General features: G+C 45.2%; 1 protein-coding gene across 1 annotated transcript in view; it reads left to right on the top strand.

The window, feature by feature from the left end:
- Positions 1-24,408, top strand: part of LOC144762633 (uncharacterized) — a 676,873-nt gene that overhangs the window by 483,330 nt on the left and 169,135 nt on the right. The gene's annotated exons all lie outside the window — the stretch shown is intronic.

Genomic DNA, 24,408 nt, shown 5'->3' with positions numbered 1-24,408 from the left:
AGGCTCTGTCACACAGCAGGGATGGAATTCATAGCCCCCTGAATGCACCATTGGACAACCAACAAGATTCCTCTAGTAGGGAGGAAGAGGCGACAGACCCAGGCCGGGAAAAAATAAGAGGCCAATCAAGGAAAAAGCACTAGACAAGATAGAGCGAATATCTCTCAATAAATCCATAACTGTCAGTCCGGACCAGAAACCGGAGAACAGAAGATGGCGCTCGATAGGGGAACCATCAATTACAACAATAATGGATTGTGCACTCGATAAGGCAACACAAGGTATAGCAACTTCATCTACAAGAGATTCTATGGACGCAGCAGGTAACCAAATAGTCCCGCAGAGAAGCATATGCACAGGTGCGGTGATAATCACAACAACAGCCTCAAGCATAGAGAAACTCTCATAAAGCGACAATCAGCCATTCGGCCTGACAAAATCATCAAGGGGCTATCATTGTTAACAGAGGTCCCAAAAGCCACAAAGAATACCTTGGACCAACAAACAGTGCTCTCAAGCGCAACAACAACAATCTTGTTTCGCCCGGAGTATATATCAAAGGGACGGGTCGATACACTTAACAGGGACAACATACTGCGACTACTAAGGTCCATCGACAGCCTAAAAAATATAAAAAACCCCGACCTGGAGTCAGTTGAGTTTAAAGAATCACCTGATCGACCTGGAACAGAGTCAACAAAAACAGTCTTGGCTACACCAGACCTAGCCGAGAGAGTCCTAAAGGAACAAACTAGATTCAACGCATGGGGCATCAACCTTCGACCACTAGCAAAACCAAGGTATCCTGACCCCTTATTGGCAATTCAAAGAGCCAAGAAGAACACCCTAGCTCTGGACAACCTAGCCCAAGATTCTTCCCAGTACTGTGAGGGGAACACGGCAATAGCACTGAGTACACGGAAACTGGAGAACGTAATGACCAAAGGGCTCACTCTGCTAGAAGCAAGGCCACATTAGAGTGGAGCAGGGTTTCGAGGACAATATATAACAAACCTGAAAGACCTTGACACTCCAAGCTCAATGCATCCTCAAGTAAGAACTCCTTGAAAATCTGTTCCTGGAACATCAATGGCCTGGGAGATAAGACCTCGGATCCGGAACTACAAATTTATCTGCAGAAATTCTACATCATTTCGGTCCAAGAAACACAGAGAGGAGTACCAACTGCCCTGCACGGTTTCAACTTGCTCTATCTACCGGCAGTACTGTTAGACCTGGCACCTTGGCGTGAGTCTCCTTTCCGCTTTTTGCTGATGTGCCTCAGATGTTTTGCTGGTATTCGATGCTCAGGGCACTGCGCCTTGGCCAATCCGTGCCGCAGTGCAAGTGCTCCCTAGGTAAAGTGTATATGTAATTGATTGTCACGATTGGCTTATTTGGTTTACTGTCAGTCCCCCGTAACGGGCACGAGGAGTGCCGGGGCTTGTAGATACAAATGCTGCTAGTGGGCCTGCAGCGCTGGTTGCGCCACCCACAGAAGCAGCCTCGTAAGATGTGTCTCGGATCCGCCATTGCAGACCCTGCGTACAGTCTCGTACTGTCACGCTGACTGCGCAAGTGCCCACACTTGCCAGCCCCTAAACCTTCCCTAAACCTTCATATCAGTCACCCCTGTGGTAGGCCCACGGGCAGGGTGCATTGTAAGACTAAGGTAGGACAAACCTAGTGCGTGGCCTGTCCTAGTAGTGAATTACCGCCCTTATCGTTCTTCACTATTGAAGGGCTACCTGTTCTCTTAGGCCAAGGTGAGCTGCCGGACTTATTACATGCTATAAGTCCCGGTAGGCTCAGGGAACACGGTGGCACGTCGAGTTTAGTATGCCTGAACTCAGAATAATAAAATACTTCCTTTAGCAAGGTTTATTTTAATATCATGTGTTTGCAAATGCTACTTTTAGAAAGTTAGCATTTGCTCGCCTAACTATTTCAGCCCGCCTCTGCCAGGATGTGTATCTGCTGTCTGGGTTTGTGTGAGTGAAAGGGCTGGGGAATTCCTGGGGACAGTCAGGGTTACCAGGTGGTGAATAGGGTGCTTACCCCAGGATGGGTGGGCGGAGTAGTCCTTGACTCTGAATAGGGTTGTGCTCCACCACCACAATGCTGGCTCCACCTCCTGCGGAGCGTCTGATGTCCCTGCCCTGCACCCTGAAAGAAGATGGCAGCTTCCTGTCAACAGAGTGCTCCAAAACTGGGTTGAACCAGGCTCAGGCCCCCTGGCCTGCCAAGACAAAAGAAACCCAGTATAAATATAGGAGCTCCGCTCCTTACAAATCAGATCCCGTTTTGACCACGACGAACCTCTGCCTGACTAGAAGGACCAAGAGAAGCTGAAGGACGGAAACCAGTCTGTATCCTGTAAGACTGGCCTGTAGTGGTGCGTTGCTGAGAAAGGAGAAGAAAAGACCAGAGAGGACTTTGTAGACTTGTGCCTAAGACGATCTCCAAGGGCTTGATTGCGAGCTTGCCCCCTGAACGGAACCCCAGGACCATTGGGTTTTATTCTGCTTGTGCCCGTCTGCTGTTGGGCCTTAGTTCTTATTCCCTCGCCGGAGTTGTGACTCGGGTGCCTTCGTCCCTCCCAAGGTCGTGACAGCTCGGAGCCTGGTCGCCCCGCCGCAGAGAGCCCCGCTCATCCCTGAGTCGCTCTTCGCTTCAGTGCCGGGCCGCCCGCTCTCCTGTCACCTCGCCTGTTAACGGAGCGCCTTGTGCGCCTCTCATCTTCTCCAGCCGGAATCTGCATGGAACGCATTCCATAGCCTCGGATGGTCCGTACGTCGTAACGTACCCGACTGTCTCTCTTTGCCATCCTGCATACCAAGGCTCGTGCCGCACCTCAAGAAAGGCCTCCCCGTACAGTGGTACCGGAAGCCTGGTGCTGCACCCGTCTGCCCGAGAACGCGACGCCCCTCACAGATCCACGAGTACGACCTGGCGTGCTAAGAAGTAGTACGCCCCGCAGGCCTGAACAAGTACAAAGATCGGGTGGTCCGAGTTGAGTAGGTATTTTTTGCAATTATTTTATACTGGTATATAATTGAATCTTACACACCACAATTATTTTTCCATACATATGTTTAGCGCAATGAAGGTGAAGTATGCAGTATTCAAAAAATAAATTGTATTTATTCCATATTGCTGCATGTCATTAATGTAATTTGTACAATCATTACACAAATGGTGCTCTCAGTGAGGATGGGAAAGGGAAGTGAAAGGTGTGTGCGGGACGTGGTAAAGGTGGTGTGACAGTATTGCATCACATTCAAATATTAACACCTTTACAGTTAAGGTACTGACAGTGTTCCCAAAATACATCACACATAGGTAAGAGTGAATCGTTCATTTATTCCTATGGCGTGTAGGGTTCGGCGTAGTCTACGTTTCGACCCCGAGTATGTGAAAGGGTTATTCTTCCCTCATGTTGGGGTCTTCATCAGGACAAGGCGGAGAGCATGGTGAAAGGCGGACGGCGAGTCTTACGTCGCGTCTTGGGCTTGGGTGTGCTCCTGTTTGTTTCAAGATTGTAATCCGGCGTCTTTTAGTATAGTGAGGGGTATCTTCATGTAGTGGGCTTCAATATGTGCTGCACATCTTTCTTCTATCTTGCGAGACTGCAGCCGTCAGCACACATCGGCTTCACCGTGAGCTGCATCGACCCCGGATCTCCACAACCCTCCACAGTCCTGCTCACCCACCTCGCACCTCGAGGGGGGGCCGAGCCGGAGAGATCCTCTGGAGAACCGTCGGCCTCGTCCCGGGTCCACCCTCACCAGTAGCCGCGCCTGAAACGCCTCGGACTTCCACAAGCAAGGTACACTTGAACTCTGTCTCGAGTTCATATCGGATCCAGGGTCCGCAACGTTCTGTTTTCCCTGTCATCGTACATTGCTGAACAACGAACATTTAAAGACTCAATTGCCTATTTAAATCTAGTTGCCTCAAATCGCTAAACGTTATATGGTCTTGTGTTAACCCTGCATATGAGTATACCTTTTATATAAAGTCTACGTATTTTTGATACCACCTTACGACTGGTGTCCATTTGTGGTGGGTCAGTGGGTTTACTGTGCATGATCGCAAATGCTTAACTAACTATCGCCCTGAGGATTAGCCTTGTCTGCTCGCGCCACATTACCTAGAGGGTGAGCAGGGGTTATTCGAAGGAGTAGTTCCCTTGCCCTGACTGGAAGAGAGGGTCCCTGTTTGTCACAAGTGCATGCCTGTGCCAACCAAAGACCTCCGATTCTAACAAATACGAACCTCCAAATTTGACCACAACAAGGGAGGCCTTGCGACATACAGCTCCTTAAGTAGCATCTAAGCAGCAGAATTGCTGCCATATAACTTATCCCCACCCAACGGCAAGCAATTTGAATCACCTTACAGGGGAAAACAAACAAAGAGTTCATAATACTCGTAAATCTTTATCTGCACCCACGTGATAAAACCCGAAGGAGTCAACAATTGAAGGAAGAACTAGTGAAAATAATAACGGAAGAGAAAGCAAATAGTTGGATAATCGCAGGGGATTTTAATCTAAACATGCTTAGTAAACGAGCAGATGACATTTATCCAGAAGAGTTTCCATTCGCTTGGGAGGAAATGACTCAAGACAACAACACTGAGGGAATATCAACAAAAACCTCGAAAAATCTACTGCCATTCCTTCAACAACTGGCTCTTGTGCATTAAATTGTAGATTTCCCAGAGATCGCCCACAGACAGCAACATTTAACAACGCAATAACAAGGACCACAACTGATTATACCATCTGCTCTCGCTGCATGTTCTCAAAAGTAAAAGACTACTCTATTGGGAGCGTGGATTTTAGCGATCATCTACCCCAGGAAATCATGGTAGAAGAGCCATTCACATGCAAATTGCCCCCAGCAAATACATTCTGCTTAGAATACACCAATAACGAGAAAATAGTCAAATGTAGTACCAAAGACCCCAAAGACCTACTTTCCTTTGCAAAACAACTCTTGGAAGATGTGGAAGTGGCCAACCTCGATACAATAGGAGACTGGGAGGCATTTTCAAAAGCCCTACGGAAAACCCACGGGGATACAAAGGGACGCTCTCGAAATAGAACAACTCACCCCTGAAACCAACGGTCAAGCTCCAACTGATGGAATAATGCGGAACAAAAAAAGTTAAATGCACATATAAACTACACACTACGGAGGCTGAAGAAGGAACCAACGGCATTGCAAGAACTGAGGTAGCTAAAAGCCACCTGGAAAAAAGTAATCTGGCAAAATAAAAAGGATGCCGAAGAATCTCATTGGGCCAGACTTCAGCAAGATATCAAAAAACAACAATACCGCACAATTTTGGAAAAATATTAACACTCTGTCTAACCCGCAAGGCCAGTGTATTAATTCCAATGTCACAGAAGAATCTTGGATAACTTACTTAGAATCACACTTTAACAACGCCCAGACTCCCCAAATTGGCTTAATTAACCCTGCGACCACTCTGGAATCTCAATCATCACAGTTAAACTTCAAAGCAGAACTGGGACAGGACTTCACCATCATGAACACACCAGTTCGTAAAAGAATCTTGAAAGGCAGACGTGAGAGAGATCCTGGCCCAAACGGGATCCAGCCCATACTTTTCAAACAAGATCGAGAATTTTTGGCTTCAGTTCTAACGCCGATCTTCGAGACAATTCTGCAAACGTCAACAGTACCATTATCATGGAGGGGCTCAATAATCTCTCCCATCTACAAAAAAGGCAACAGGAGCGACCCAAAGATAATGAAGCCAAATACTATGCCGGTGTACTCCTCCAAGAATTAACTACATGGGCCACAGAAATCAAAGCAATACCTTACAACCAAACCGGATTCTGTAGAGACATGGGCACTGCCACTAGCATCTCCGCCCTCTCATTATTGATAGATGCTGCATTTTTAATCAAACATCCCCTGTTCTTCTGCTTCATTGATTATAGCTCGATGTTTGACCACATAAACAGAAATATTCTGTGGCAAAAACTAAAAAGGCTATGTATTTCACCATTGCTCCTAAAACAACTAATCCTTTTGCATAGTAACACCTCGGTTAAGTAAAGTTGGGGGCAGGAGACCATCTAACAAAGAAGATAAACACAACCTCAGGATTAGAACAATGCTGTGTACTTGCCCCTATACTTTTTAATCTTTTCATGGCCGAGCTTTCAGTCCAACTCAATTAAAGCAACTCGCATGCCCCGAAGCTAGGAGGCCGTCAGCTATCTAATCTCCTAAACGCAGATGACCTGGTACCCATCAGCCGGACACCTATAGGACTACAACGCTTGCTTGACATCACATCTTAATATTTGGAGACCAACAGACTAAGCATTAATCAAGATAAAACTAAAGTCATGTGCGTAAATTACTGGAAAATAAAAACAAAGCGCAACTGGTACGTGGCAAAAGTCAAGCTGGAAGTTGTACAAGATTACAAATACCTGGGTGTTATGATTGACAACAAAGGCAAGTATAAAGCACAATGCGAGGCAATAAAAAAAGGAGGGACTAACTACAGCGGTGGCATTAAGAAACCTGAAAAATATGACCGCGGGACCAAGCCTTCTCCTTCTGATCAGCGTGATGCAGGCAAAACTTATTCCATCAATCAACTATGGAAGTGAAGCCCTGAGAGGGAGAGATGCGGAAACATTGAAAAATACCATTGCAAGAGCAATGAGAATAATATACGGGTTGCCTGGATATACATCGCCAGCGCAAATGAGGCTTGAATTCGGGATGCAAAGACAAGAGCTGCCCCGAAAAGAAGCTTTCGTAAAAACCTGGTACAAAATCAAAAAAGGGCAGCCAGAAACCTTAAACTCCTACCTGTGGAGGGAACTAGAAGCCTCTGAAACATGCCCAGCTAGGCATTTCTTGGATACTGCATTAGACCAGCTGGGGTTACGGCAACACTGGGCATCGTCAGGGACCATGGCAAGCTTAAAAAAAATTGTAAATAACATTGTCAAAAAAGAATCTATCTAACAAGACAAAGCGGTCTTGACAGAACAGACACTTGGCTGGCTCACTGTACAATCCTACAGTAAAGGGATGTATGACATTACAACGCATGCTTTTACATCGCATGCTTTTACAATGCTGTTTTTACAACGCATACCATTACAACGCATAGTGCTTTTAGGCGCTGGATAGTGAATTGTTTAATTTACTATTCCAACTCCAGTCCCCGTGGATAGTAGGGAAGGTGTTGGATAGTACATTAAACACATTCCCTATCCTAGAGCGCCCCCCAGCGCAATTCGTTGTAATGGTTTGCGTTGTAAAAGTTGCGTCATAAAGGCACCGCGTTGTAAAAGTTGCGTTGTAAAGGATGTTTCCCGTTTAGGCCTATTACCATCTGCATACCATCTGCCCCCAAGGCTGTAGTGACCTGACAGATGGGCGACTGGACATGAGGGGACACTAGGACCCTGTGGGTCATGAGGGAGGTGACCAGGTCACCGGACACCACATCCTGTTAGGGAACAGGAAGAGGACGGACACAAAGAGGACGGACCAAGGGGACAGGACGTGCTGAGGCAGGCTGCTGCAAATACAATAAAGAAGATTACACATACTCACCTGTGTCCTGTGCGTGTTATGTTGGCAGTCCAGCTACAAGGACACGACAACTGGCGACGAAGGGAAACGAGCCGACGCGCAGATCGACGCGTGGATCGACATCTGCATGCTGACCTTGCCATCAGGAGTAACCAGGTGCCCACCCTGAATAAGCTGTTCAAAAAGAAGAAAGGAGGAGAGGAGCGATATCGGAGCCCACCCGACCGCCTCTGAAGCAAGTGAAGGAACATCTGCGGTAAGCGCGAAGCTTCGAAATTAGACGCGCGAGCTCTCGCGAGAGGCTGAGAGTCTCGGCGGCCATTTTAGATCCAGGCGGCTGGACCAATAGGAAGCGAGAGTGTGGTGGGCGGCCATCTTAAGGTCAGGCGAGAGCGAGATTTCAAGCGCGAAATCTCGCGAGAAGAGCGGCGGCAATTTTAAAGAGGACATCAGAAGAGAAGGGCATTGGAAACAACAGGGCAGCCATAACAGAGTCAGGCAAAAGAAGAAAAAGAAGGAAAAGACTGAAATAAGAGCAAGAGAAGCGAAAAGACTGAAACAAGAGCAAGAGAAGCGAAAGAAAGGGTCATAGAAAAGCCAAAAAGTGCCGACGTAAGCACCAATGGAGCAATAAAGCACAGGCAAATACAAAAAAAAAAAAAAAAGGGAAGGAGAAACAACAAAGAGTAAAAGTCAGAAGAGTGCCAGGAAGAGCACAGGAAGCAACGAAAGAGTGCCAGAAAGAGCACCAGAGTAGAAGAGTGCCGGGAAGAGCACAAGAAACAATAAAAGAGTGCCTGGAAGAGCACGGAGAACAGAAGAGTGCCAGGAAGAGCACAAGAAAGAACAAAAGAGTGCCTGGAAGAGCACGGAGAACAGAAGAGTGCCAGGCAGAGCACGGGAAACAACAAAAGAGTGCCAGGAAGAGCACACAAAAGAGTGCCAGGAAGAGCACAGAAAAGAAGAGATAGCGCGGGAAACAAACAAAGAGTGCCAAGAAGAGCACAGAAAACAGAAGAGTGCCAGGAAGAGCACCTCAAACAAAGAGTGCCAAGAAGAGCACAGAAAACAGAAGAGTGCCAGGAAGAGCACCAAGAATAAAAGAGTGCCAGGAAGAGCACATACAATATAAGAGATAGCAGAAAGTAAACAAGAAAGACAAAGTGCACAATACAAAAGACCGCCACCATTGAAGTTGTCTGAGCCACAACTAGGAATAAAAGAACCAACGTCACTAGAGAATATCCCGTCGCTAGCAAGAGCGGAGGCAAGAGCGACAGCACACGCTAAGGAAATGGAGCGAGGAAAAGACAAAGGAATGGAACAAGATCGCGCGGGCAGCTGGAAAAAAGACAGGAATAAAAAGGCCACGAGGAAAGACCATGAAGGAAGACGCTACAGAGGTGGATTTGAATTTCCACATCGAGGCCCATGCCTAACATTTGGCCAGACACGCAAGAAATGGAACGGGAGAACTGAATATGCCAGCGCACGCCAAGGAGTGCAGCTCAGGAACGACAGAGGAAGACTATGGCGACTGCAAGTGTCAACAAATAGACATGTTGAAACGGGAACAAGGAACTCATCACCAGAATCGGAAGAAGAAGAAGAAAAGACTGAACGACTCTATCTTATGACGGATGTTACCACAGAATCAACGGATGAAGGTAAAAAAGGAAAAAGAGGGTGCCTGGTGGACAAAAAAATGAAAAAGACAGAGCATGTGACTAGAGGAGGAGGATCACACAAAACAAAGTTTGTGTGGGACAGCGGTGCAACATCAGGTGTATATCGGAATACGGAAATATGAAGAGAAAGCAGACGTTGAGACTGTCCCGAGTTGAGGGTCTCACTTGGGGGTCACGGAAACAAGTGACAAACATTGGGAAATTAACAGAAGAACAGACACATGAAGACCAAAAGATCAAAGAGGACATTCATGTGCTGAAGGGCTACATCCCGGCGCCATGCTTGCTGAGCATCATCACAGCTCAGACAATGGGTCTCATGGCCATGCCAGAGAAAAGAAAGATCCTAAAAGAATACCCCAAGCAGCACACTGAACTGACTGTAAATGCTGGCCCAGTGGGACAGGGAGCAATATTGGCACAACACAAAGCAGGAAAAGATTCCCCAAGACACATGGTGGCATATGGGAGCAAAAGTCTATCAAATGTAGAAGAAGGATACTCCCAGCCGAGATACTCCCAGCCAAAAAAAGAGAGCTTGGCGGCAAGATGGGCGTGTGAACGCTACCACATGGTCATCCACAGAAAGCTGTTCACAATCATAACAGATCACCAAGCACTGATGATAACATACGGACACCCAAACGGAAAGAGACTGCCCAGGATAGAGAAGTGGGGGACAAGGCCGATGGATTATAACGTCAAAATGATACACAAGCCAGGGAAGGAACACCACACAGCAGACGATATGTCAAAGAAAACCCTACCACAAGTGTCCCAAGCGACAACCATGGCGGAGGAACATCTAAAGTTTGCACGAAAGAATAACACACCGGCAACGATAACAGTAAAGGAACTAGAACAAGAGACAAAACAAGACATCACCATGCAGACCATAATGAAGGTGACCAAACAACAAAGGTGGAGGCACAACAACAACAGCAGCTGGAAAAAAAAGTATTGAAGGAAGAGCTGTTGGCGTTCAAAAAGATTAGCGAAGAACAATCAGAAAACGAGAACAGAATAGTGATGAGAGGCACCAGGATAGTAATACCACGGACGCTGAGAAGAAGGAAAATGGTGCGGGAAAAAGTATGGGTCCCGGGACGTGACAACATGGGAGAAGAAAGTGTGATGTACTGTCACATCTGCCAAATAAGGGGGCCCACATCAAAGCAGAAGCCACTGCAAATGTCCGCACTTCCAAAAGCAGCATGGACAGAGATGGCAGCTGAGCTCTACGGGCAGTTGGAAACAGGAAATTACATACTGGTAGTAACAGATGAATTCTCCAGATTCCCCATAGTGAGACAAGTGGCTTCCATATTAGCCAACGCAACTTTGCCAGCTCTGGATGACATATTGGCAGCATGGGTGTCACCGCAGACACAACAAACAGACAATGGACCACCATTCTCAAGTGACGAATGCAAAAGGCTCATGGAGTACCTTGGGATCAACGATCAACGAATAGCGTCTCTGTGGCCGCAAGCAAAGAGAATGGCCGAACGACCTATGGGAACGATCAAAAAGGCAATACAGAGCAACAAGATAACACAGATCTCAATTGGACAAGCACTATGTCAGGTGCTGAGAGACTGTCGAAACACCACTCACAGCCCCACAAGAAGATGCCCTGCAGAGCTGGTGTTGGGGCGATCAAGTGGGGCGAGGTTGCCTCAAGTGAAAGAAGTGGAAAGGGTGGAACAAAAAGACATAGCTGAAAGAGACAAAGAAGCGACAACAAGAATGAAGGCGTATGCTGATCGGAAGAAACATACAACAGATGCGACAGCGAAAGAAGGAGACACTGCGCTAGTCCGACAAAGACAACAACGGAAGTCAGAGAGCACTTTCGCAAAAGACCCACTGACGGTAACGGAAGTGAAAGGGCAAATGATAATGGCGTCAGCAGGACAATACCACATCACCAGGAATGGGTCGTACTCTAGAGAATTGAAGACAAAAGAAGAGGAGCGGCCGAAAGATGGGCTGAAGAAAGACGCCAAAGAGGAAACAGCACAAGAGGATTTAATAGAACAAAGACCAAAGAGAGAAGGCAAGAAGCCCAAGAGACTGATTTAGGAGATGCAAAGAAACGGAGACCGGTGGACACATTTTCCGTATATCAATGTCTATCTCTCTCTCTCTCTCTCTCTCTCTCTCTCTCTCTCTCTCTCTCTCTCTCTCTCTCTCTCTCTCTCTCTCTCTCTCTCTCTCTCTCTCTCTCTCTCTCTCTCTCTCTCTCTCGATACCTCTCCAGTATCATCAGCAAATACTGTCACCATAAAAGGGGGTGACAATGTCTGGTGAAATGTACCAAAGATTTGTTGTATGTACCAAAGATTTGTTTGCGACAAGGGGGGAGGTGTAGTGACCTGACAGATGGGCGACTGGACATGAGGGGACACTAGGACCCTGTGGGTCATGAGGGAGGTGACCAGGTCACCGGACACCACATCCTGTTAGGGAACAGGAAGAGGACGGACACAAAGAGGACAGGACGTGCTGAGGCAGGCTGCTGCAAATACAATAAAGAAGATTACACATACTCACCTGTGTCCTGTGCGTGTTATGTTGGCAGTCCAGCTACAAGGACAAGGACCCTCCGAAGCCTGCAATCTGCCATCTTTGCGGGGATGGAGAGGAGGACATAGTCCACATTATAACCATATGCCGGGAACTGATGCAGGAGCGCCGGTCACTTCTTAGACCTATCTTTAACAAAAAACAAATACGGTCGTGCAGACAAGCAGTGCTTGCAAGCTTCTCTGGTGAAGATATTCAACTAAGCTGCTGCCTGGTAAAAATTTTAACTGCTGCTGATCTCCGATTGAAACAGATACCGCCAGATCATCAGAGAAGTTGCACTGGAACTGGGATGGAGCTGGCCTGTTAACCCTTTGCGTAACAACCGTAACAGCGCTTTGCGCACAAAGCATTAAGCATTTTTGCACACTCAAGCCTCAAGGAAAATCATCAACAGGCTAACCTTCGGACATTTTTGTACAAATCAATTAGTGTTGATGCGGCACTATGCACTTTAAACTTGCACCTATTTGCCTGCCCTCATTCTGTAGCCAAGACTCTGACAAGGGGGTAACTCTATCTCATGAACTGCTGCTATTCTCCGCAAACAAAAATGAAGAAACAGGACTATGGGTCACCAAGGCCGGGGGAGTGGATTTCTTCTGTAATTTTAATGTGTGTTCTTAACTGTGGCTATCAGCCTTTTAAATTGATGTTTTACTGTTTATAAGAGAGGGACAACTTTTGTAAAGGTTTTAATTAACTGTACAATAAACATATTACTTACTTACTTTCATATTCTAATCCTAAACGCATCTTTTTAAAACCATTATTAAGATTTTTAAACATTAGAAAGTGTCATTCTGCATTATGTCATTTACTTCTTTTAAACAATGAATTTACTTGTCTTATGGTCTATAAGGATATCTCCGCTGCAGTTCAAACTCGTAATGTTGTTGGTAAATGAATTCCTGGGTATTATTTGAGTCGGTTGAAATCCTATTATGTGTATTACTGCTAAAATATTGTTTTATCTGCTCTTTTATGGCTGTCATCAAGCCGAATAAAGATTTTTGACTGACTAACTGACTGTACTTTAACCAGTAGATCATAAGATAAAGTGGAAGAGAGCTCCAAAGTCTACCTTTTTAATTCAGCCTGTTCCAGAGTATAACCTCCATACAAAGGTTGAGGTTGGGCAATTTCATTTGCCTTTATAAAATGCAATTTTTCATAAGGCATGTGCCTATCCCTGCTTGTGCTTTATGGGCTGCTGTAAAAGCTTAAGCTTATGGATGATGTGTTTCCCCATTTAATAACGTTAACTCTGAGAGAAAATTACTATCTTTTATGGGCAGTTCATTACAAAACAGCCAGATCAAAATGCAGAATGTACTTCCATTCTAAAAATAGTGCATATACCGGAGCAGAAAAATCTTAGAAGAGTATTTGACGGTCTTCCCATTTTTTCGTCTTCACTTGCTCCATATTTTAATTGCCAGAAATGTTTCCTCTGCATTAATCCCCATCCAATAGGGTGCTCGAAATCAGAGGAATTATTTTGATAGGAGGAAAGTGGTGATTTCTGTAGAGTGAACTTAAGGAATACAAGTTGGTAGCAAGGGTTACAAATTTTAAACAGTTCTGGCCCCCTCACCAGCGTTACACTTCGGCATAAGATTAGAAAGATGGTTATGAACCCTTAAGACTAGACGCCTTAACAAAAGACTCCAATGGACAGAGCTACAAGGCAGATAAAATGTTTAGCTCGAAGGAATGAGGTAGATAAACAAGAAGCCTGCCCAAAGGAACAGCACATCTCTCATTTGGATGGCAAATTCATTTAGTTAGTTAGCTAATAAGTGTGTTAGTTAGTGCAGTTTCTGCCCTGGTGTAATGGTTTCCTACGGCTAGCTGTAAGCAGATTTTAGCAGAGATGAGAGTAATGCTACCGAGTCCTACACAGAGGAGAAGAAAAAAAAAGACCATAAACTTCTGCCAAAAAACAAACAAGCATTGGCCGAGCCAATAGGTCTCGCCTTTGGGATCTTATAAGTATTTAATTATGCTGCACAATATGCTTGGTGCAACATCAACTGTTGCATGGCTAAACACTTATAATGTCCCAAAGGCGAGACCTAATGGCATAGCCAATAGGTCTCGCCTTCGGGACCTTATAAGTGTTTAGCCATGCAGCTGTGTTGCATCCTACACTCATTTTATATAAATATCACTATAACAAATGTCTGTTCATGTTTTGCCTTGCATGGCATGCGCTCTGTTTATTTTCACTATGTGTTCCATGTTCTGTATAGAGGTTTTGTGGGAGATTCCAGTTGGGCTTCAGTTGCATCTGGAGCCACAGCTGGAGAGATGTACATTGCTGTGATGAACCAAATAAATAATCTGTTAAGTAAATAAGTGCTTCTTTATCTCGTCTTATAATGGCGATGAGATAAAGAAGCACTTTACTCATCACTACAGCACGGGCACAGAGTGTTTCCAGAACCCAAGAAAGGATTTTTTTATTTTATTTTAAAAGAAGCATTGTTGGATTTAAAAAGGAGAAAGTGTTACTATGAGAGAAGCGAGCTGGATTGAAAGGAACACCACCCCGTCGCATTGAAGTAAAGAAAAGCAGTTGGAAATTAAATGAAAAGGATCCATGAAGAAAGTTTGAAAATAAACAATTACCGGTATGTGCTGATCAGCGTGGAATGCTGCAACGCAGAAGAATGCCAGTATCCAAGGTGCAACGCGTGACCACGCATCGACGCGTTGGGAAGAAGAGGCGTCTTCCACATTCGGAAGAGAATCAACAAACGCGTAACAGTCGCGTCATCCCTGACATCAAGACGCAAGCCTGAATACGTGCAAAACGACGTGGCTGCCATTTTGTAGTTACCAGAGCAACAAAAATTCGCATAGGAAACGGTAACAAGTGCGGAAAAGTTTTAAAAAATCTATGTTGGTGAGTATTTCTACAGTTTAACAGTTAAGCGCTTATATTGACAAGTACTTCTAATTTGGGTGAGTGTTTTATTTATCATTTAGGAAAGGATTTTAAGCATATTGGATATTTTTAAAGGGTGACAATAACTGAATCCATATATTAAAGGTGAAAAGCAAGAGAAGCCCCTATGACAGATTGATATACATTTTTTTTTTAAATTGCACAAAAGAAAAAAAGAAGCTTGGTATTGTGTTTAAAAAAAAGTTATCAGTAATTCACAATGCAATTTTACCCGTAAGCAAAATTTTTGCAAAATAAAGGTGATCCACCCATACCTTGGATAAGGTGGAAGGAAGAATTCATAACATACATAAAGGCAATCGATGGTGAACGTATGGGAGCAGAGAGGAAGAAGAGCAGATTCTTACACTGTTTAGGGTCAGAAGGACAGGTAGTGTTTGGAGCATTACCACAAGTGATACCACAAATTGGTGAAGAAAATATAAACGTTTATACTGAAGCGATGTTAAGAATGAAGAAGAGGTTCAAACCTACGACTAGCATTGCACTGAACAGATTTAAATTTTATTCAAGGGCACAAAAAGAAGAGTTGTTTGATGAATTTTTAACAGCTTTGAGATAATTATGTATGCATTGTAGTTTTGGTGTAATGGCAGATGACATTATTGGAAATCAGATTATTGTGCATATAAGGAAAAAAAAATACAAGAAAAAGTTTGGATAATGGGTGATCCAAAACTATCTGAAGCTGTAACTACAGACAAAGGGTTAGAGCAATCAGAAAAATGGATGGAAACAGTAAGACAGAATGTGGTTAAGACAGAAGGGGTAGAAGAAGTTTGTGCTGTAAAAAACAAAGTTGAACACAAGAGTGAAGCTACACAATCCAAATCTGTTGCAAGTAGATATTATAATAGCAATTCTTTCAGACGCAACAATACTTATGGAAGTCAAAATTCATGCTATAAGTGTGGTAGCAGAACTCATTTAGCATCGTTCATGGGTTGTCCTGCCATTAACAGAGAGTGCAGGAAATGTGGAAGACTTGGTCATTTTAGTAATGTGTGTAGGGACAATAGAAGACATTTTACACACACAAGGGGTTCGGTTTCAAGCATATCTGTATCCAAGAAAGAGGACAATTGTTGTGTGAACCAACAATTTCCTGAATGTGAGAAGGGTGTTCTTGTATCCATTGTCAATAAAAGTGTAGATGCCAATCAAGGGTCACCAAAATGTGTGGTACATGTGCTAGGAGCAGAATTAGAACTCATGGCTGATTCTGGTTCTCCATGGACCATAATTACTCAACAGTACTTTGAAGAAAAAACTATTGAGATATGCAGAGGACGACAATTACAAGCAAGTGACATCATAGCTGAAAGTTTATTTTTTTGTAAAACATTTTTCATTAGAAAAAACAAACATCAGCGATAGCATGGCAGCACAGAAGGAGCAGATCGGTAGGCATCAGTGGTACAGTAGGCAATATCACAAGATACAATCACACATTGTGGAAGGTCTAGGACGACGGGGGATCATCGCTTGCAGGTGTTAGCGGGTGTTGACAAATATCTCCACGATAAGAGTTCCACAAGCCCCACACAGGAGACCATTTTTGGGACATCCACGTGACACATATACAGTTTTTTCTCTAAACATCGCCCAATCCATGTATTTTCCCCACTCCTGTGCCGTGGGTGGAACCGACGCCCCCCATCGCTGGGCAATATTCCTCTTGGCCAGCATTAGCCCCAAAGTCCCCCACTGCGTCAAGCATACCTTCAAGTCAGTCAGTTCCCAGATGTTTAGGAGACACCTACGGGCCTCCACCCGGAGCTGCGCAGACAGAACAGTATTGATAATGTCGTGAATATTACGCAAGTAGGGTTGAATCTGTGGACATTCCCAAAGTATATGAAAAAAAGTTCCCAGCTGGCCACAGCCCCGCCGGCAGGCCCCCTCTTCTACCCTTCCCATTCGTACCCATTGGGGCCCGGTTACATATATACGGTGGATGAGTTTTAACTGGACGAGGCGGAGAAGAGCGGGTATTGCTACAACTCTGGGAGAAGAGACTGCCTCCTGCCATTCCTCGTCATCCATTTCTATGCCATCCCTGGTCCACTTCTCTCGGAGAGCCAGGAGAGGATCCGAGATGTTGTTGACCAGTTTTTTATATATCAAAGAAATTGTACTGTCCGGGATATGACCATCCAGCACCCTATCTTCCAGTGGGGATGATTCCGGCAGCGTTCTGAATCAGCCAAGCTATATTGTTGCTGCAACGCTGCAAAAGACTTTATATCAGATTTGTCCCTTATGTACGCAATACCAATGAGATCCCATTTGTCAAATCCCTTACTCTTCCTTAGGTCACCCAGTTGCTCGGAGTCCCATAGCGGTGTCACTAATGTCAGCTTCCCTCTCCAGCCTAGGCGATTGGTAGCCGCATGCCATACGTGTACTGAATGTTTAGTGAGGCCTGTGAGTGGATGGCGCCAGGGCCTAGAATAAAGGGCTCTACTATAGGTCCCCCCAGAGAGGAGCCACCTATCCATGTTATATCCAGGGTCACAAGGCTGGGCATAGGTGCAGTGGTTGATGGAGGACAGATGGGACTTCCAATAATACAATCCTATGTGTGGGAGGCTGATGCCTCCATCATACCAATTGAGGGAAAGCTTGCTGAAAGCAATGCGAGGTTTACGGTTCCACAGCAGATCCCGTTGGAGGCTCTCGACCTCTCGGAAATAGAACGTGGGTACCAGATCCATTGAATTCTGAAGGGCATACAGGAATCGGGGTAGGGAGATCATCCTAAAAAGGGCACCCTTACCTAGCAGAGAGAGGAGCAGCGCCTTCCACCTGGCAATATCTTTGCGCAGCTGAAGCAGCGGAAGCTGGAGGTTGCGGGAATATCGAAGAGAGGGATCTAAACAAAGGAAGATACCCAGGTATGTAAAGCCTTTGATACAAATTTGTAGTGGACACCCACACGGCGGAATCGGGGGCTCACCTGCCACCACGAACAGGAGGGATTTGCTTCAGTTTATGGAGTAGCCGGAGTACCGTCCAAAGATCGTGAAGATATCCAATACCACTTTCAGAGTTCTCCTTGGGGAGGACAAGTGTAAAAGGTTGTCATCCGCATAGCGAGAAATCCGGTCTTCCCAATCTGAAGACCAAAGCATACCCCTTATCATCAGGTTCTGACGTATCCATGCTACCAACGTCTCCAATGCCAGGGCAAACAGCAACGGGGACAGAGGGCAGCCCTGACGGGTCCCTCTGCCCAGTTCGAAGGCAGCCGACTTCTTGTTATTAACCACCACCTGGGCCATAGGTTGGGCATACAGTAACTGCACCCATTGTATGTATTTGGGGCCAAATACAAATTTCTCCAACACCGCCCAAATATAGGGCCATTCAATGGTGTCAAAGGCCATGGCCGCGTCTAAAGAAACTATAACCACCAGCTCCTATATAGTAGCTGCCTTGCCCAGAACCCCATGAACTCTGCGCAAGTTCAGCGCCCTGTTACGCTGCGGTATGAAGCCAGATTGATCCGGGTGGACCAAAGACCCAATCACCGTCTAGAGTCGGGTAGCAAGAAGCTTAGCCAGGCTCGGCGTTCAACAGGGATATGGGTCGGTAGGAACCACATTCCGTCTTGGGTTTCCCTTCTTTGTGAATAGTAACGATTGTGGCAGTACGTTGGTCTATGGGCAAGATTCCCGCTTACCTTGCGTCCTCATACATGGCCCTCAGATATGGGGCTAACTTGTCTGGTTTGAGACTGTACAACTCAATCGGTAGCCCATTACGGCCAGTGGCTTTACCAGGTGTGAGCGACCGTATAGCTGCCGCTATTTCGTCGTCGGACATGTCACTGTCCATGAAGTCATGATCGACCTCCGACAGCTTGGGCAAAGTTATATCCATGAGCACCTGGCGGGAGTCCTCTATGGAGTAGGGGGCTGCAGAAGTATAGACCGCCTGGTAATGGTCCACGAAACAGTCCGCAATTGCTTGCGGATCCGACAGGGGAGTACCCTCTTGCCCTCGAAGTTCAGGTACTAGCCTGCTCGCCCACTCTTTATTGTCCAACCAGGCCAAGAGTTTCCCAGCCTTGTCGCCCACCTCGTACAGTCGTCCCTGAACCGCTCTCCCTGTGGCTTTTGCCTGGTCAGTCGCTAGCGCCCTGTAGTCCTGCTGTTTGAGTTTGAGAATGTGGAGCTTGTCAGGTGTGACTGCTATTTTTAGGTCTGCTTCCAGTTTCCCCACCTACACCTGCAGCGCTGTCAACTCTTTGCGTTGTTCCTTCTTTTTCCCAGAAATTAAGGAAAGGGCCTGGCCCCGTATCGCTGTCTTAAATGCCTCCCAAAGAACCTGCGAGGAATCCACCGAGCCTTCATTCTCATGGAAATAGTTGTCAATGGCTTTAAGGAGCTCTAGGCGAATAGGAGGATCACGAAGATACCATGGATTGATGGGGCAACTCTCCCCACTTGTTGGTAACCGAGCGTCACCTGGAGCCACACCGGCGAGTGATCTGAGATGCCCCTAGCCTGATGGTGTATCTCCCAGACGTGGGCAATTTGGGATGCCGGTACCAGAAAGTAATCGATTCTGGATAGACTCCTGTGTGCCCCGGATTGGAAGGTTTATTGGGAAGCGTCGGGGTGAAAGACCCTCCATACATCCACCAACCCCAGGGATTCCAGAAAGTCTGGCAGCCAGCTTTGCAAGCGAGTGAGAGCCCGCGGAGGGTGCTGGTCCAGGTCCCCCGAAACCACCAAATTCAAATCCCCACCCAACACCAAGAGACCCTCTGGGATCTCCGACAGCAGCGTACCCAAGTCCCTGAACGAGGTTGCCTGAAGGCCCGGGGGTGCATAAACCGAAAGGAAGGTAATAGAATGGCCCTCCCACATGCCTGAGATTTCAACATATCGCCCTCTAGCATCCGACCAAGTACTCTGCACTAGAAGGAGAACGGCCTTTTTCATCAGTATGCCAACCCCCGGGAACCCGAGGTGAAGCCTGCATGAGTCAGTAAGAAATAACCCCCTCTGTGCAGTGCCCTGCAAGCATTCCCATCTAAATGGGTTTCTTGCAGTAGAACGATATCAGGGGCGTGACACTTAATACATTGAAGAACAACACTACGCTTGATTTTGTCCCCCAGGCCATTAACATTCCAACTCAACAATCTAACCCCACCCTCCCCCACTGGTGCCATACTCAGATATATCGTAATTCACTGCGTTTACTACCACTCCCCCAATCATTGTATTGATAGCAGTTGCTGATGCAATTAAAACGGCAAACCAAAAATAAAACACTCCCGCCCAACAACCCCCAACCCGCTGCCCTGCCCTCTGGGCTCAGAACTGCCCATGAAAAACGTACAGAATGCCTGTCGCCCTGGAAAAATGTTCAAAAGAGAAAGAAAAATCCTCGAGGGGGGGGAGATTTAGTCCGCCCCCACCCAGCCCAGCACACCTACTGTAAACCCATCTTAATCACGTAACACAAGTTCATGTATGTCCACTTACCAAACGGCAAACATACCCAAAGCCCCCCATCCCCCCACACATCCCCAAAAGTACGAGCCCAGCCCCTGGACAGGCTTATTATCAGGCCAGTTGAATATTGTCAGTTCCACCCCCACCTCGGTCGGCCTGACTCCTCGCACTCCTGCTCTCAATCCAGTCAGCAGCTGCCTCGGGATGGTCGAAAAACCACACTCGCCCCTCTCCCTCAACCCGGAGACGGGCTTGGAATAGCATAGAGTACTTCATTCCCTGATCTCTGAGGACACGTTTGATCGACATGAAGGATCATCTTTGTCGCTGCACCCGTAGGGTAAAGTCCAGAAAAAAGGATATGTCCGAGTTCTCATATCGCAGGGGGACTCCAGCTCTGAAGTTCTGAAGGATAACATAGCTGAACGTTTTGATGATTCTAGAATCATTATGGAAGGTTATTTTGATGTGCCACTAATTTTCAAAGGAAGGTGTGAAGAAGTTAAACTGAATATTGCTGTGAAGGTAGTGAATGTACCAGGCTGGCATGACCAGTGGAAATTGGACATCATTTTAAATCCACGATCAAATGAACCAGTAATGTTAAGTGATGATTTTAGCACAGGAAAAGTTGCTATTACAGATTGTGGTGGAAAAGAAGCACAACTTATAAACAATTGTAAAAATGTTTTTGTGACAAATTGGGAAAACTAAAAAAAAATTCACATGGGATTGTTTTACAAGAAAATGTATGTCCTGTTAAACAAAAGCTGTGGGGGGTACCACTCAATGTGAGAGAAGAATTAAGAGATATGCTCAAGGAACTAGAAAGTGAAGGAATAATTGAGGAAATTGAATCCTCCAAATGGGTTTCCCCCATTGTTTTAGTGCGCAAGACAGATCAAAAATTGAGAGTATGTGTTCACTTAAGAGCGTTAAATTTTAATATTATCATAGATTGTCACCCTCATCCAAATATAAATGAGGTGGTATCTATGCTGGAAGGTGCAAAGATCTTTTCCACATTAGACTTAAGATCTGCATATCATCAGATCAAAGTTACGGAAGATTAAAAAGATCTGACGGCATTCACACCCCCCCCAAGGTTTGTATCAATATACTAGAATGCTTTTTGGTTTGGCGTCAGCCGCATCAGTATTTCACAGAGTAATGTTTCAAATTTTCAGAGACATTGACCAATACGTTAAATGTTTCCAACATGACATTTTAATTTTCTCGAAGGATGAAAAAGAACATGCTAAACATATGAATAAAGTTTGTATGAGTTTAGAAAAACATGGGCTCACACTTAAGGCACACAAATGCAAATTATACAAGAAATCTGTCAAATATTTAGGACATACTTTGTCAGGGGGTAGAGTAGTTCCTAAAAATATTGAAAGCTCCTGTAGATAACTACAGGAGTATGACCCATAACCATGTTGGGATCAGGGTAGGTAATTAGAGTAAACAAACAATATCCCAACTGGTCTTATTGTATAGATAATTACATATGCATGCAAAAAGCATTACGTGGACAGAAACAAGGAGACTCGATACATTTTGGAATGTGCTCATGGCATCATATAATTAGAAAACCAGGGAAGAAACGCAGTTGTAGCAGCATTGAACAAAAATAAATAACAGAACAACCCGAATTGGACTTGGTGCATGGTATGTGACAGTGACATACGGGTGGCGACGCAAGTGGCAATGAACGGCGCATGGTGTGCAAGTGTGAGAATATATACAGTGAATCAAAGCAAAGGCATGGCTCAAATACCAATGCAAAAGTTTGTCTGTTTAGAATGAATGATTCAGTTGAGCCAAATTGGGGGATGCGCCATTTAATGAGCTGAGGAGTCGACGACCTTTTGATCCTTGTTAGTCAGGATCGTCTTCAGGACCGGGTTGCCTTTAGAAAACAGAGCTGGATAGGCAAGTTGGACGGGGTACCTGGTAGACCGGCTCCGGCGTGGAGAACCAGGAGGGGAAAGAGACAGAATCTGTTGAGGAAGGAGTACAACCTCTGCGGGAGCATCAAGTGTGGCCGGGAGGCTTGATGTCCCGGTGGGAGGTCGATGCCTCGGAGGAATCTAACCTAGTGCTGAGTGAAGCAGCTGGGAATGGCTAGTACTCGTCACCAACGTGTGAAGAGTGCCGGAAATTGTTTAAATATTGAACGCTCCAGGACCCATCAACAAAAGAACAATTATTACGTTTTGCTGGCATGTGCGAGTATTATAGCAAATTTGTAGAGAATTTTGCTACAAATATGGAGCCTTTAAGGAAATTATTAAGGAAAAATACATTGTATGTGTGGAATAGTGAACAACAGAAAGTGTTAGAGGATATCAAAGTAGAAATAGTGAGTGCTCCAACATTGAAGCCATTTTGTATGTGGCATCACGGTAGATGCCAGTTTATTACGGGATAGGAGGAGTGTTATCACAAAAAAGTGGAAAAGAGGAGTGAAATGTGGCGTTTGCATCAAGGAAACTCAATGATACTGAGCGAAAGTATGCAGCAATTGAGAGATAATTACTGGCGTGTGCCTGGGCTATTGAACATTACTGGTTGTATGTGTGGGGCAGCAAATTCACCTTAAGAACTGACAATGAACCATTAGTTAACATTCTCTCTTTTGGTGGAGGATGGAATTCCATAGCAAGGATTGCCAGGATGGCATCTAGGCTCCAAGAGTACAATTTTAAAACAGAATATGTACTCGGGAAGAAAAATGTACCAGCAGATTTTTTTTTACCATGGTTCTGTGTGTTAACAATAGAGTGAGCGTGGTCAAGGAGTCCGATTTTGTGGTTAACATTAATGACATTGTCCCAGTGCAGTTCAATGATATCACTGAGAGTATGTGGGAAGAGTGTCTGCGCAACTATAATGATTGGGAAGACATACAAAAAATTGTAACTGAAGGATGGCCAAAGAAACATGAGGTCATACCTGAGTTGTTACCATTATGCAACTTAGCAGACAAATTGGAGTTTGAAGGTGACTTACTTTTTAAAGGTAGCAAATATGTACCTTCAAAAGGAATGCAAAATGTTATTCTTAAAGTTGCACACAAGACACATCCAGGAATTTTTTCCATGAAACTGTTAATTAGGAACTTTTCTGGTGGTCTGGTATGGACAAGTTTATTGATCACACTGTAAGAGAATGTGAAATATGTGTTTCAGGCAAAAAAATGTTAAAGGTTAATATTCCTCCATTGAAGATGGTTGAATGGCCAAAAGAACCTTGGCAAAAAATTGCATTTGACATATCTAGCCCTTTTAACATCCTACCTGAAAATTCACGTTTTGCATTGGTGTTAGTTGATTATCACTCTAAGTGGCCTGAGGTGAAGTTTGTCTCACAAGCCACCACTTGTGTTGTTATAAAGTTTTTTTAAAGACGTTTTTGCACGTGAAGGCTGTCCTTCTATTTTATTTAAAGAGAACAAGGGGACCCCAATAGTTAGACCTGGGGTAATATATATAGTAGGAGCGAACAATGGTACTAGAAAGGACAACAAGGTCCTGTGGTAGCCTTAGGCTTTACTTAACTAAGATATTCATAAATCAGATGGGCAACAAAAATAATTTATAAGTACTTTGCTGCGCAATATATGAAGGGACACAAGGTTGAAGTGATCTCACATTTATTAATGACATAAATGGAGAATCACGTAATTCCAAGGGGTAGTCCAGGTGCTCACACGAATAGTAAAGGTGCCTGACGTGGGTGGATGGTGTCATTAAAAATACATCACATTGACAACATAGAGCAAAACTCCAAATAATTCAATATAAAGAGGGAGTTTTGGTTGTGGAAAGAAGTCGACGGCGTTTTATCTAATTTGTTGGAGATCATCATCAGGACAAGAAGTGTGAGCAAGGAGAATTCCGAACAACGGGGAGCAATAGTCTTGAGGCAACGAGAACGAAGCGTCACAAGGGAGCAAGTGCGTGAGGGCGGTGAATTACCGTCAGGTCAAGAGCCAAGTCCTACCTTGGTTGATAGGGGAGCTGTGGGGACTGCCGCGAAGGCCTGTGGATGAATTAGGACAAGAGGATTCCCCA

The sequence above is a fragment of the Lissotriton helveticus genome, chromosome 6 (assembly GCF_964261635.1).
Source record: "Lissotriton helveticus chromosome 6, aLisHel1.1, whole genome shotgun sequence".
Lineage (NCBI taxonomy): Eukaryota > Metazoa > Chordata > Amphibia > Caudata > Salamandridae > Lissotriton > Lissotriton helveticus.
The sequence above is the reverse complement of the archived record's forward strand: the minus strand, read 5'-3'. Positions and strand labels throughout refer to the sequence as shown.